This window comes from Scyliorhinus canicula, chromosome 14 (assembly GCF_902713615.1).
Source record: "Scyliorhinus canicula chromosome 14, sScyCan1.1, whole genome shotgun sequence".
In the NCBI taxonomy this organism is placed as follows: domain Eukaryota; kingdom Metazoa; phylum Chordata; class Chondrichthyes; order Carcharhiniformes; family Scyliorhinidae; genus Scyliorhinus; species Scyliorhinus canicula.
Window position 1 is genome coordinate 38,151,490 of NC_052159.1, and position 13,460 is coordinate 38,164,949.

The 13,460-nt window shown below is 45.2% G+C and overlaps 1 long non-coding RNA gene across 1 annotated transcript in view; it reads left to right on the forward strand.

Moving 5' to 3' along the window:
- The first annotated feature begins 457 nt into the window (after positions 1-457).
- LOC119977714 overlaps positions 458-13,460 on the forward strand; it is a 67,688-nt gene continuing 54,685 nt past the window's right edge. Inside the window, exon 1 of the long non-coding RNA XR_005463269.1 lies at positions 458-550. This is a non-coding gene — a long non-coding RNA (uncharacterized LOC119977714). The remainder of the gene's footprint in view (positions 551-13,460) is intronic.

Consider the following 13,460-nt stretch of genomic DNA (forward strand, 5'->3'; position numbering starts at 1 on the left):
AAAGAGCAGGAAACCCCTTATATAGGTTCTGTTAGTGTTGCCATCTAGTGATCATCTCTCTGTACAGACTGCACATTAATTATTCATGTATTAACATATACAGAGATCACTACAATTTCTAGATCTAAATTTGTACAAGAATCATTCTGAATTTTACCACTTTAGTTCTAATTGATTTCATACTCTTACCTCCTACTCTCCCTGTGAGTTCCCTCTGTTGATCTCTGAAAGGTTAGAAGAGCTAACTTACTTACTGGGGTACTCTGATTTATAATAAATGTATTCCCCCCGCCCCCCAAAACTTGGGTTGCCCATTCACACCCCCCTCCTCCTCCTCCTCCTCCTCGAGATGCTAAACGTTCATTATTTTGGACGACAGAGTGTTTAACATTAAAGGGTCCTCTACCCAATCTACTTAGCATCCCTGAACTCTCCAGCTGCTTGTAGTTCACTGTTATTAACACAAATGCAGTGGGAGAAGCGAGAGCAGAGGGGGTATGAGCATTCTTCACGGTAATCCTCTCAGCTAACGCACTTTGGTGACTTTCGGGTTGGTAGTTTTGATTCTCTCGGTTTAATTTTCTCGTTTTTTGAGTGCCAACAAAGTGAAATGACTTTTTAACTCCCGCGGGAATCCGTGATGCCGTCTGATACCACTGAAAACAGGCAATAAGGTTATGTTTTCCACGTGAAAGTGTGGCGCCCCCCCCCCCCCAAAGCGTTGTGTGTTAAAGCTTTGGGATTTTTTTTCAGTATTGGATATATCATGTTAACTAGTTTTGCTGCTTTTGGGTGCAGAATTAATGTCAGCTCGGTGAAGTTTGCAGCGACGACCTACAGTAGCAATTATTTCTCCCGATTTGTGTACCTTGTATTGTTTAAGCGCTGAGTTGTTGGCACTCCCTCAAAATCAGAAGGAAGTCGGTTCAAGTCTCACTACAGGACGTGTACACATAAATCAAGATACACACACAACCACAGTGCAGTATTGAGGGAGTGCTGCACTGTTGGGAGCTGCTGTCTTTCAGATGTGGCATTAAACTGAGGTTTGATGCCCTCTTGTGGGCATAAAAGATCCCTTGGGACTAATTCAAAGAAAAGCAGGGGAATTTCCACCAGTTGTCCTGACCAACACCTCGCCCCCAATCAACATTGCAAAAACAGTAATGTCTCCATAGTCCCAGATGACCATAGGCTGTTTTCCCCTTTTTGAGGCGGAGATCTGATCTGTGGTGTTTTAACCAGAGGGTCACCACACTTCAGGCGGAGGGGCAAGGTTGAGAAGGCGAGGCCTTAAAAGCTCAAAATCTGAATTTAAAACCAAAAGAAATTCTGAAATACCCAGCAAGTCAGCTGTGAACACAGAAGAGTTCTAATGGAAGGTCATCAACTGAAACGTTAACTTGGGTTTTCTCTCCTCTGATTCTGCCTGACCTCCTGAGTGTTTCCAGCATTTTCTGTTTTTGTATCGCTATCAGATTATCTGGACATTAACACATTGATATTTCTAGGAGTTCCACGTGCAAATTGACAGCCGTGCTTCCTACATTACAAATGACAAAATATCAAAAGTGCTTTATTGACCATGAAGTGCTTTGAGGTGTCCAGTGGTTGTGATAAATGGCATGTAAAATGCAAGACTTTTTTATTTAAACTATTTTTGTTATCTTTAATACTCCGATGCTCTCTGGTGTTTAAATTTTTAGTTCTGAATAGTAGAGATTATGAGTACCCTGGTACCTCAAGCCGTGCTTTCTTGTGAATCTTCCAGTCTTATCTTGTGGCCATATCGCCAAAATAATATTCCTGAGTCTTCCTTACAGTTGTACAGTAAAAATGATTATTGTAGGCAGTACCTTTTCTTTTTCTGCAACATTATGAAGTCCCAAACATATTTACGATAATATCCAAATGTTTTACATATGCTAGTGACTTGAGGAAAACATCATTGCTGTGCATGTTCCACAAATCCATAGCAATGAATGAAAATTAATATTCCAACTACACACTTGTGTGAAGCAGGAGTACAAAATATAGATGGATCGTTAAACATATTTTCTACTTCTTCCATCTTTTCTCTGTCCTGAAAGGGTTGGCTTATTCCTGGGGGGGGGGGGGGGGGGGGGTTGTTCTTTTAAAAATTATTTCATGGGACATGGGTGTCGCAGGCTGTGCCAGCATTTGTTGCCCATCCCTAATTGCCCTTGAAGGGGCAGTTAAGAGTCAACCACATAGCTGTGGATCTGGAGTCACATTTAGGCCAGACCAGGTAAGGATGGCAGATTTCCTTTCCTAAAGGACATTAGTGAACCTGATAGTTTTTTACGACAATCTACAATGGTTTCATCATTAGACTTTTTAAAATTCCAGATATTTTTACTGAGTTTAAATTCCATCATCTGACGTGGTGGGATTCAAACTCATGTCCCCAGATCATCACCCTGGGTCTCTGGATTACTAGTAAAGCGACAATACCACTATGCCACCACCTACCCTGTTGATGTTGGGCCTCCTGCTGTTTCTATACTGCATTTACTGATTTTTCAATTCATTTTTACGGGATGTGGGCTTCAGAGGCTCGGCCAGAATTTGTTGCCCATCTTCAACTGCCCGTGAGAAGGTGATAGTGAGCTGACTTCTTGAACCACTGCTGTTCACATGGTGTAGGTACACCCACTGTGCTATTAGGGAGGCAGTTCCAGGATTTTGACCCAGTGACAGTGAAGAAATGGTGATATATTTCCAAGTCACAATGGTCAGTGACTTGGAAACATCCAGCTGATGGTGTTCCCATGTATCTGCTGCCCTTGTCTTCTAGCTGGTAGGGATAGTGGGTTTGGAAGGGGCTGCCTAAGGACCTTTGATGCGTCCCTGCAGTGCATCTTGTGGATGGCACACACTGCTGCTCCTGTGTGTCGGTGGTGAAGGGAGTGAATGTTTGTGGGAGGGAATCAAGAGGGTTGTTTTGTCATGGATGGTGTTGAGCTTCTGACGTGTTATTGGAGGTAATGGGGAGTATTCCATCACATTCCTGACTTGTGTCTTGTAGATGGTGGACAGGTTCTGGGGAGTCAGGAGGCGAGTTACTGGCCGAAGGATTCCTAACCTCTGACATGCTATTGTAGCCACAGTATTTATATGTCTAGCCCAGTTCAGTAACCCCCAGGATGTTGATAGTGTGGGATTCAGTGAAGGTTATGCCATTGAATGTCAAGGGGCATTGATTTGATTCTCTCTTATTGGAGATGGTCATTGCCTTACACTTGTGTGGCATGAATGTTACTTGTCTGCTCAAGCTTGGATACATTCCAGGTCTTGCTGCATTTGCATGTGGACTGCTGCAGATTCCGAGGAGCCGTGAATGGTGCTGAACATTGTGCAATCATCAGCGAACATTCTCACACCTAACCTTACGTTGGAAGGAAGCAGCTGGTTGAGCCTAGGACACTATCCTGAGGAGCTCCTGCAGTGATATCACAGGACTGAGATGATTGATCCCCCAACAACCACAGCCACCTTCCTTTGTGCCAGGTATGACTCCAACCATTGGAGAGTTTCCCCTTGATTCCCATCCCCAGTATTGCTAGTGCTCCTTGATGCCATACTCGATCAAATGCTGCCTTGACATCACTCTCACCTAACCTCTGGCGTTCAGCTTTTTCATCCATGTTTGAACCAAGGCTGTAATGAGCTGAGTGACCTTGGCAGAATCCAAACTGAGTGCGTGTGAGCAGGTTATTGCTAAGTAAGTGCTGCTTGATAGCACTGCTGATGGCTCCTTCCACTTCATACTTGTTATAAGATCCCTGTTTTTTGCTTACTGTTCCAGGCTAGAGATGGTGTTGCAGGAATTCTGAAGACATTCTTTCAGCAATGATAAATATATTCATCATGCAAAGTAATTTGTGCTGTCCTAACAACTAAATAGAACTGTCCTGATCATCTGCATGTTCAATAAGACAAGTTATCTTTGTGACTGCCGTTAAATTGTTTTGACTGTGCAAGTCAACACGGATGCAGAATCCTCACTTCAGGTGATAATTGAATTAATGGTTCCTTGCCAAATGCTAATTAATTCCAATTCCTAGACATCAGACATTATGAAGGTTTTTAATTGCTGCTTGTTGACATTTGAGTTTTGGGGAAGTAGAAACAATATTTAGTCCTGAAATGCTTGGATTGGAAGAAGGTGGAAATCATCATCGCCATCTGTTGTTCAAAAATTTGAAAGAGGCCCTTCTGAGTTTCAATACCATAAGCACCATGTCATAAATTCCAGGCTTCAGGACACCCATATTCTTAATGCCACAAATATTCATTAGGACAGAACAACATTGTCTATCCTGGCTTTCACCTTTTCATTTGCCCTACTAGTTGTACTCCAACTGCCAAGACTGTTCATTGGGTGGACTAAATAAAGCTAAAATCATCATGACGTTTTTTTAGCTGTCAGATTTGGTTCGTGAATGGAATGTTGCATCTTGTTCAAGAACATAAAACCTTTTGCTTATTCTTGACCGACCACATTAGGGGTGAATTTCCATTTATCTGCCGCAACCTTGTCACAGACATGGGGACTTTAATAAAATTGTGTAAATATTTACCTGTGAAACACGTTCCACTAAATTAAATGTGCTGGATAAATAGGGGGCGATTCTCCAAAATGGAGCCCGTGCTTGCGCCGTTGTGAACGACGTGTCGTTTCACGACGGTGCGAAACGGGCACCGGGATGACCGATTCCCACAGGGGGCCAACACAGCGCTGGAGCTGTTCACGCCGCTCCAGCCTCCTTTCCCAGTGCAAAATGGGCGCCGCGCCAACTCGCGTATGCACAGTTCAGCCGCGCCAACCTGCGCATGCGCGGGGAACTTCTTCAGTAAACCGGCACCGACTCAACATGGCGCCAGTGTTCAGGGGCCGGCCGCGCAGGAAAATAGACCTGGCGGGGGGGGGGGGGGGGGGGGGGGGAGAGGCCGGCCCGCCGATCGGTGAGCCCCGATCGCGGGCCAGACCCCATCGGAGGCCTCCCCTGGAGACGGAGGCGCCCCCCCCACAGGTCGCCCCCCCCGACCCTTAGTGCAGAGTTCCCACCGGCAGCGACCAGGGGTGAACGGCAGCAGCGGGACTCTGTTGTATCCGCTCGGCCCATCTGGGCAGGAGGATCGGCGGCCCTGTCGATTCCAGCGGCCTGCGCCAGCGCCGTGTCAAATGTGCCGCCGCAAATGCCGCCAATTCTCCTCACCTCGGAGAATCGTGCGCCGGCGTCGGGCGCGCGGTTGCGGCGATTCTCCGGCCCAGCGCGGGGCTCGGAGAATCGCCCCGATGATCTTTGTTGTTGAAACATCTCCCTCACGTTTTCACCTGATGACTACATTATCTTACATAACTGGAAAGAAGGGTCGGTCTGTTCAAATAAGGTCGGTTCAAATAAGGGCATAACATTATTCATTATTGGTTTTCCCTCAATTCAGCTACTTGGGGTTGCAGGTTTCTGCCATTATTATCATGTGACTGAATGGGACGAATCTTGACCTATAGATCTTTGGGCACATGGGCAGGACTGTAGTGGGATCTGGAGTGCAGGATTTTCTTCTTTCCTTCTCTGCTGCTGCTCTGTCTGATCATTAAGGTGTTGTGACTCAAACCATGATCCAACTTGATGGACAAGTAGTTGCCATTTTGAATGATGGTAGTCATTAATGTCAATGCTACCACACTTCATGGAGAGCTTCAGAATGTCTTTGAAACTTTTCGTTATCCTCCCCAGAACATTGGCCAATTGTGGAGTCTGTGTGGAGTTTGCATGTTCTTCCCGTGTCTGTGTGGGTTTCCTTTGGGTGAGTCAGTTTCCTCCCACAGTCCAAAGATGTGCAGGTTAGGTGGATTGGCCATGCCAAATTGCCCCTTAGTGTCCACAGATTGGATTGGATTGGATTGGATTTGTTTATTGTCACGTGTACCGAGGTACAGTGAAAAGTATTTTTCTGCAAGCAGCTCAACAGATCATTCAGTACATGGGAAGAAAAGGGAATTCCACAAAATTCAAGAAAATACATGTGTCGGTTGTTGATGTGTAGGTTAGATGGGGTTACGGGGATAGGGCAGGGGATTGGGCAGAGGGTTGGGGCAGAGTTAATGGGCCAAATGACCACCTTCTGTAATGTGGGGATTTTATGGAGAGTTGAGAAAACAGGAACTGGCAAGGGAGGTGCTTTTTGCCCATCTAGACAATTTGCCTGAATGTTTGTGGAGTTGGTTTCAAGAAGGACACTTGCATTTGTTCGATGGAGGATGCAGCAGAGGCCTTACTGATAGAGTTTCTTTCACACTCTTGCGTGTTGCGGATAAACAGTTCAAGTCTCACTGCAGTACGGGAGTGTGGAAAAAGAGGAATTATGTACAAACATAGCATTGTACTAGATATGAAAAAGTTTTGTCTTTATGCAGAGTGTTGTCGACACTTGGATCATGGCACATGCTTATATAATGAGTGCAATCTGCTAGCTGTATAATAGGGGGCCAAATGTTCCTTGCTATGGCTTAAATCATTGTTTACATAAGTTAGCTAGGAAGTTGAACATGTGCTTGATGGTTACCCTGATGCTCTATTTCTCTTTCTGTTTCCTTTGGAGGCTTGGAGAGAAGTTTTCCAGATTTTAAAATTTCTCCACCAAGTAGTTTAGGGTTTCCCCCAACCTTCTTTGCACCTCCCAGGTGATTACAGAGTACAGGTTTGCATGAAATGGCTGGGTGATGTTCAGTTATCCATCCGATATGCTCCCTGAGTGATATTCAGTTCCACTGCCTTCAGTAGAAGTGAAGTGGATAAGAGGGATCTAATACCATACTGCCTGTTTAACCCTCCAGTCCAAGACCGATTTATACCACGCTCAAACTACAAATGGGAGAGTTCGCTCGGAGTTGTGATACCTGTTACCTTTTAACTGTCGGGGACAGACTTTTATATGTTAATATGCATCTTTTTAAATCATCTTCTATTTATATGCCAGTAGAAAAAATTGGAAAGTCCAGACTAAAAAATTCATTGCTGTAGAGCATGATTCAACCAAAAGATTTCCAAGTGTCATTTTGAGCGAGTTTGGTGGGGTGTTTTGCACCAGCCCTTTGGGGGAGACCCACACCGCTATTCAACCACATATTTTTTATTGGGCCCTGGGGAGTTTCTCCCCAGTCAAGTCCACACTGGCGAGATTGCCTCCTTAGATATCGGGCTGTCACTTTGACCCGCTCTCTAAGAGGGCTTGAGGGTCCTCTCACACGCCCTCAACTATGGGAATGTCACCTTGCACGCATGGGCATTATGCCCCCTCCCCTCCCCCCCCGTCCTCCAAGTGAGGACACCGTGTTATGGGGTCGCTCAGGGCCCCCCTTTTGCAGACCTTCCAAACCCCCTTTCAGCCCCCCCCCTTCAGGACACCCACCTTTAACCCCCCCCCCCAACCTTTATGAGGTCACCATATTTGCCCATTACCTCCTCCATCCTGCATACACTCCCTCACCCCAGCTTTCATCGGCATGGCCTCCCTCAGACCCTCACCCATGCACCCCGGCACTACCACCCTGGTGCTCTGACAGTAACCCTGCCCACCTTGAAGTGCCGTCTGGTGCCAGAGGGAGAGCCAGGGGGCCACCCTGTCCTGTTCCAGACCACTCACGGGTCTCCCATGGCCTGGGAAACCCCATGGGTACCCTGTCCATGTTTGTGTGGACCAGTACTAAACTGCGCCTGATCCAGGCCTCGCTGGGGAGGCCGGTAGTTCCTGGATGTCGGGGGAATCCGGCGCAGAAATATTTAAATGATGTAAATCTGGACCTCGCCCGGCATGGACAAGATCCAGATCACGCGCCTCACGAGGTTTGGATGAATCTTGTGGGATGTCTCAGGGGTGTGAATCTCGCGAGAGGCCTCCCACGAGATTCACCGGCCTTGCCACGACACCAAGTCGGGCATGATGAGGTTGGCCAATTGAGCCCATAGTTTCTGAAAATTGTACAGTCGAGTGACTGACATGTTTATGTTCAGTGTCACTGCCATTTGATATAGAAACAATTCACATTATATTTTCTGTTTGTAAAACTTTGCCCCAAAATGCCAATATTATCCTAAATGAGTCATTAATGAAGGAAAATAAAGATAATGTTTAACACTGCCGAATAAAATGCTAACATCCTTGGAAAAATTACAAGAAGATTGTACCAGGATCAGATAAGGATAGGCAAACCAACTCACGGCATAATATATGCATGCCATAGGTGCAATGAGGGGATTTGGCCGGGAGGGATTGAGAATGGAGATTGCAACCTGGGAAGAAGGAGGAGTAGGTGGGATTCACTGTTGATGAATGGGAAGAATTGGCTACAAAGGTCCGCACCTGATTCCTTGGGATACTTTGGGAGGCCTATGGTTGGAGCTTGAGAGCACTGGAGGGAGGAGAGAAAAATATATTTACCAGTTCACTGAAAGGGACAGATGCAGCTGTGGGTGTCAGTATTTTGCATGACATGCTAATTCACAAAATGTAGTGCACAATATGTTTGTTTTTGGCGGTTACTTCGCTTTGAATTCTGCCTGCCTGCTTATTTGATTAGAGATATTTATACATGTACACACTTCCTACTAGTTTAGGTCAGTTGGCTAAGTTGTGATGCAGAGTGAGGCCAGTCATACGGGTTTCAATTCCCATATGAGCTCAGGTGGCACAATGGTTAGCACTGCTGCCTCACGGCGTCAAGGATCCAGGTTCGATCCCGTTCCCGGGTCACTGTCTGTGTGGCGTTTGCACGTTTTCCCCACAACCCAAAAGATGTGCAGGATAGGTGGATTGACCACGCTAAATTGCTCCTTAATTGGAAAAAAAAATAATTGTATACTCTAAATTTTAATAAAGAAATTCCCCTATGGGTTGAAGTTATTCAGAATGGCTCCACCTTATCAACCTTTCCCCTCGCCTGTGGTGTGGTGATCTTCAGGTTTAAATCACCACCGGTCAGCTCTTCCCCCTCAAAGGGGAAAGTAGCCTACGGTCATCTGGGACTACGGTGACTTTACTTTTACCCCCAAAAACGTATAATCGAAGGCATTCATTTTGAACATACAAAATTAGCAACATCACTTTCTGCAGATACCATTAAAATAACATCTTAACTCACCTGTATAAAATTATTTTCCAGTTTTACTTCACATTTAACTTTGCGCGAACAGGCCTAGATGTTGATTCACGTCTACGTCACAACTGAACCCCGAGGTGCACATCTGCCGATTGAGACCAGCACTGAAAATTAATGTGCCAGCCTTAGTTATTACTGTCGAGCAGCAGGAACCAATTGCAGGGCCGCGGCAGTCAGCTGGTCTCTCAAGGCATCAATATATCTGTCCTTGTGAAGCAGTAAGTCTTGGAACAGCATAATATTGCCCTGGAGTTTGCAGTCAGTGACGAAGCAAGGAGATTCACTGCTGACCATGAAGTCAATTTTGCTGAGGTTTTTATCCCCAGTGGTGTCGCGACTGATTGCTGCGTTCTTTATTGGGCATCCCAGGAGTATTGCCATCAGGCTGTCCAAGCAGCTAGACACATTTAAAAAAAAAAAGGTTTTCAGACACAAACAGGAAACCAAAAGCCTCAAAGTAAAATCACCGTTACGTGGACCAAATTGAAGATTGGGACGTGCACACAAGATGGAGATGAAAGCTAAAATATTCTGTTGTAAAAAATTCAGTTTGAAAATCAAACTAGTTAATCAGACTGCTAATTCGGGGCCAGTCCTGCTGTTTGTCTAATTTTAAATGACATCACCAGTTACACCTGATTAAACAAGGTGCAGATTTTAAGGGGTTTCGGACCAAGCGGTTATTGGATAGGCACATGGAGCACACCAGAATGACAGGGAGTGGGATAGCTTGATCTTGGTTTCAGACAAAGCTCGGCACATCGAGGGCCGAAGGGCCTGTTCGATGCTGTACTGTTCTATGTTTAATCAGTGGTGTGGGAAGAGGAGGGTTGAAATTCTTGTTGATTTAAGCCAGAGCGCAGCCTGTGTCAGAACCCTGTTCAAATTTCCTGCAGTATTTTCTTTTGTTCATTTGCATGATCTATAACTATCTAGGCCAGCATTTATTGCCCATCTATAATTGCTCATGGGCTGACTGGCTTGGTAGCCGTTTCAGAGGTCATTCAAGAGTCAAACGCATTACTAGGATCCGGGGTCGCATGTCGGCCAGACGAGCAGATTTCCTTCCCTAAAGGGTATTAGTGAACCAAGTGTTTGATTTTTGGAACAATGATTTCATAGTTATCATGAGACTTTTAATTTCATCTTTTTATTGAATTCAAATTCTATCATCTGTCATGACGGGATTCGAACCCAGGTCCCCTGAGCATTATCCTAGGATTCCTAGTCTAGTGACAATACACACCATTAATCGGTGTATTCCTGACATCCTGAAGTTAGGGTTGTTTTTGGGAGGGGGGGGGGCGGAGGATGGCAAATGCTGACAATTTGCCATCAACCCTTGCTGCAAAATACAGACCATTATAGATGCTTTCTCATGTGCATTCTTCCTGCTGTTTATGCACCAACTAATTGAAATTTAATTCACACTGCAGGGGATGTGAGAGAGACAAATCTGAAAAAAAAAAGTTGGAATCTGCATCCAAATTCTCCAATTATAGAACATCCTCTAAACTGAAGAGGTCGCAGACCTGAAACATTAAATCTGTTTCTCTCTTCACATGCTGCCAGCCCTGCTGAGTATTTCCAAGTTTCCATTTGCAGTTTGGATTTCTAGCGTCCCCAGTGTGTTACGAGACCCTGGGCTGGTGCGCGGTCAATTCCAGCCCCATATGCCCCAGAGTCACAACACATGTGAATTAACCAATAATTGTTAGAAAAACACCCAAAGTCTTTGGCCCTTGGCTGCCCAATCATCATGGTCAACAAGTTTATAAATATAAACACAATTACTGTTTATTTATAACAAGAACTATCATGAAATATGCAGCAAATACAACTGGTCAACAACAGCCTAATACCACTTTAACTTGCCCCCCACCCTATCCATCTATCTATCTATCAAAAGAGCACAAACGTAAGTGGAGGGAAGAAAGAGTCTTTGTTTCAGATGATGGTCTTAGCACACTCTTTTCTTCACAGCAAGCTCGCAGATTAAAGATGTTAGCTTGCAGCCTGCATCAATCTTCTTTGTAGATTCATTCGTTCAGGTACTCTGTGGTTTAAAAATGCATTACACACAGCTTTGCCTGGAGAGGCACATTATTTCTCATCAAACTGTGCTTTCAGTTCATGGTATGTCTTCAGGCCTCTGTAGTTCCAGGAAAACAGCACCCAAAGGCTTTCTGGAGAGAGTTGGTCGGCTCACATCGACCTTTTCTGGAGAGAGTTAGCAGAGTCTGGACTTTGCTTGCACAGCTTGCAATGGTCCTCCGGTAAATAGATTCATTCAGATTTTCTGGCAGTTCAGAAACACAGCCTTTCTGAGGAAAACTGGAGAGGTTCTTGTCTCCTGGGGAGAAACAGATCCCGTTGGTGAAAGGATGGAGAACCATAGGGCGCAGATTTAAGATAATTGGCTAAAGAATCAATGGCAACGTGGGGGGAAAAAAACTACAGGGAGTGGATAAGATATGGAATGCCGTGCCTGTGAGGGATGGTGGCAGGGAATTGGATCATGATTTGAAAGGTAAAAATGTGCAAGACTATGGGGGAACAAGCAGGGGAAATGGCACAAGTTGAGCTGCTCTTGCAGCGGGCCAGATGGACTTGGTGGGCCAATGCCACAGCCATTGTAGGATTTTATTCTATGATCCCTTCCCTTCCTTTGTTATAATCTGCGGCCCTGACCTATCCCACATGGATTCCATTGACATTCTATCTGTCAATTAGAATGGCACGGTGGCACAGTGGTTAGCACTGCTGTCTCACAGTGCCAGGGACCCGGGTTCAATTCTGACCTCGGGCCATTGTCTTTGTGTGTGTTTCCTCCGGGTGCTCCAGTTTCCTCCCACGGTCCAAAGAATGTGCAAGTTAGGTGGATTGGATATGCTAAATTGTCCCATGGTGGAGTTACAGAGATAGGATGGGGGATTTGGCCCAGGTTGGGGTGTTCTTTCAGAGGGTTGGTGCAGGCTTGATGGGCCAAATGGCCTCCTTCTGCACTGTCAGGATTCTATGATTCAGATCCACCAACAATTACAGAGGTCTCCTCAGCATTCCTTATTCCAGTGTTCTCCCTTTTCTCGGAGTGTTTTTTGGAGGCTAAGTATTAAAATGGTTTAGTTCATACAGAGACTCAGGGAGACAGCAACTCTGTAAAGACTATTTTATTCTCCGAGATTGCTCAATGTACGAGAGAGAGTGATTCGGGGCAGTTTCCAAATCACTCTAACTTTACATCGTTTATGTTTGTTCATTATTATAGGACAGGATAGTAAATTGACAATGGCTTAGAGCGCAATTGGTATTTGTCTTAGGTCAAAATGCTCCATCACATGCTGATCCCTTTGTTTGAAAAAGTCCACTTTAGTATCATCAATCATCTTTAAACTACCTTCAGTAATTTTTCATCAGTTGGGGAGTGTTTGGGGATGGGCCTGTACTCTCCGATATTCAGCTGGACTCTATTATTTGGTATTCTTTCAAAAAAGTATGTGTCTTTGGCCCGCTAGCTAATAGTAATGCCTTATCAAAACTCATTAATACTCATGGCATAGTCATTCATTTCAAATACACATGTTCATCTCTGAACTGGCTTTGTTCAATTTGATAATGCTGTCTGGGAAAACACCGAATTCAGTAAGTTTTAACAAAGTCCAAATTCTCCTCACCTTTATAGAACATACAGTGCAGAAGGAAGCTATTCGGCCCATCGATTCTGCACCAACCCACTTAAGCCTTCATTTCCACCCTGTCCCTGTAACCCAATAACCCCTCCTAACATTTTTGGACACTAAGGGCAATTTAGCATGGCCAATCCACCTAACCTGCACGTCTTTGGACTGTGGGAGGAAAACGGATCACCCGGAAGAAACCCACGTGGAAACGGAGATGACGTGCAGACTCCGCACAGACAGTGACCCAGCGGGGAATCGAACCTGGCTGGCGCTGTGAAGCCACAGTGCTAGTCACTGTGCTACCGTGCTGCCCATGCTTTAAAGCATGGTCAATCTTTAACAGGAAGCATCTTTAGGACATCTATGTCTGACTCTTTCCCTCCTTTTTTGACATCTCTGTCTCTATTTCTGGGGGTAAGCTATGGACTAATAGTCACGAAAAGCCCAGACTCTCTCAGCTACCTCAACTACGCTTCCTCACGCCGTTTCCTGTGAACTCTCTTCCTATAACCCAGTGTCTGCATCACTGAAGCATTATTTTTGATGATGCAACCTACCATAAAGTGCTTCCAATATGTCTTATTTTCCTT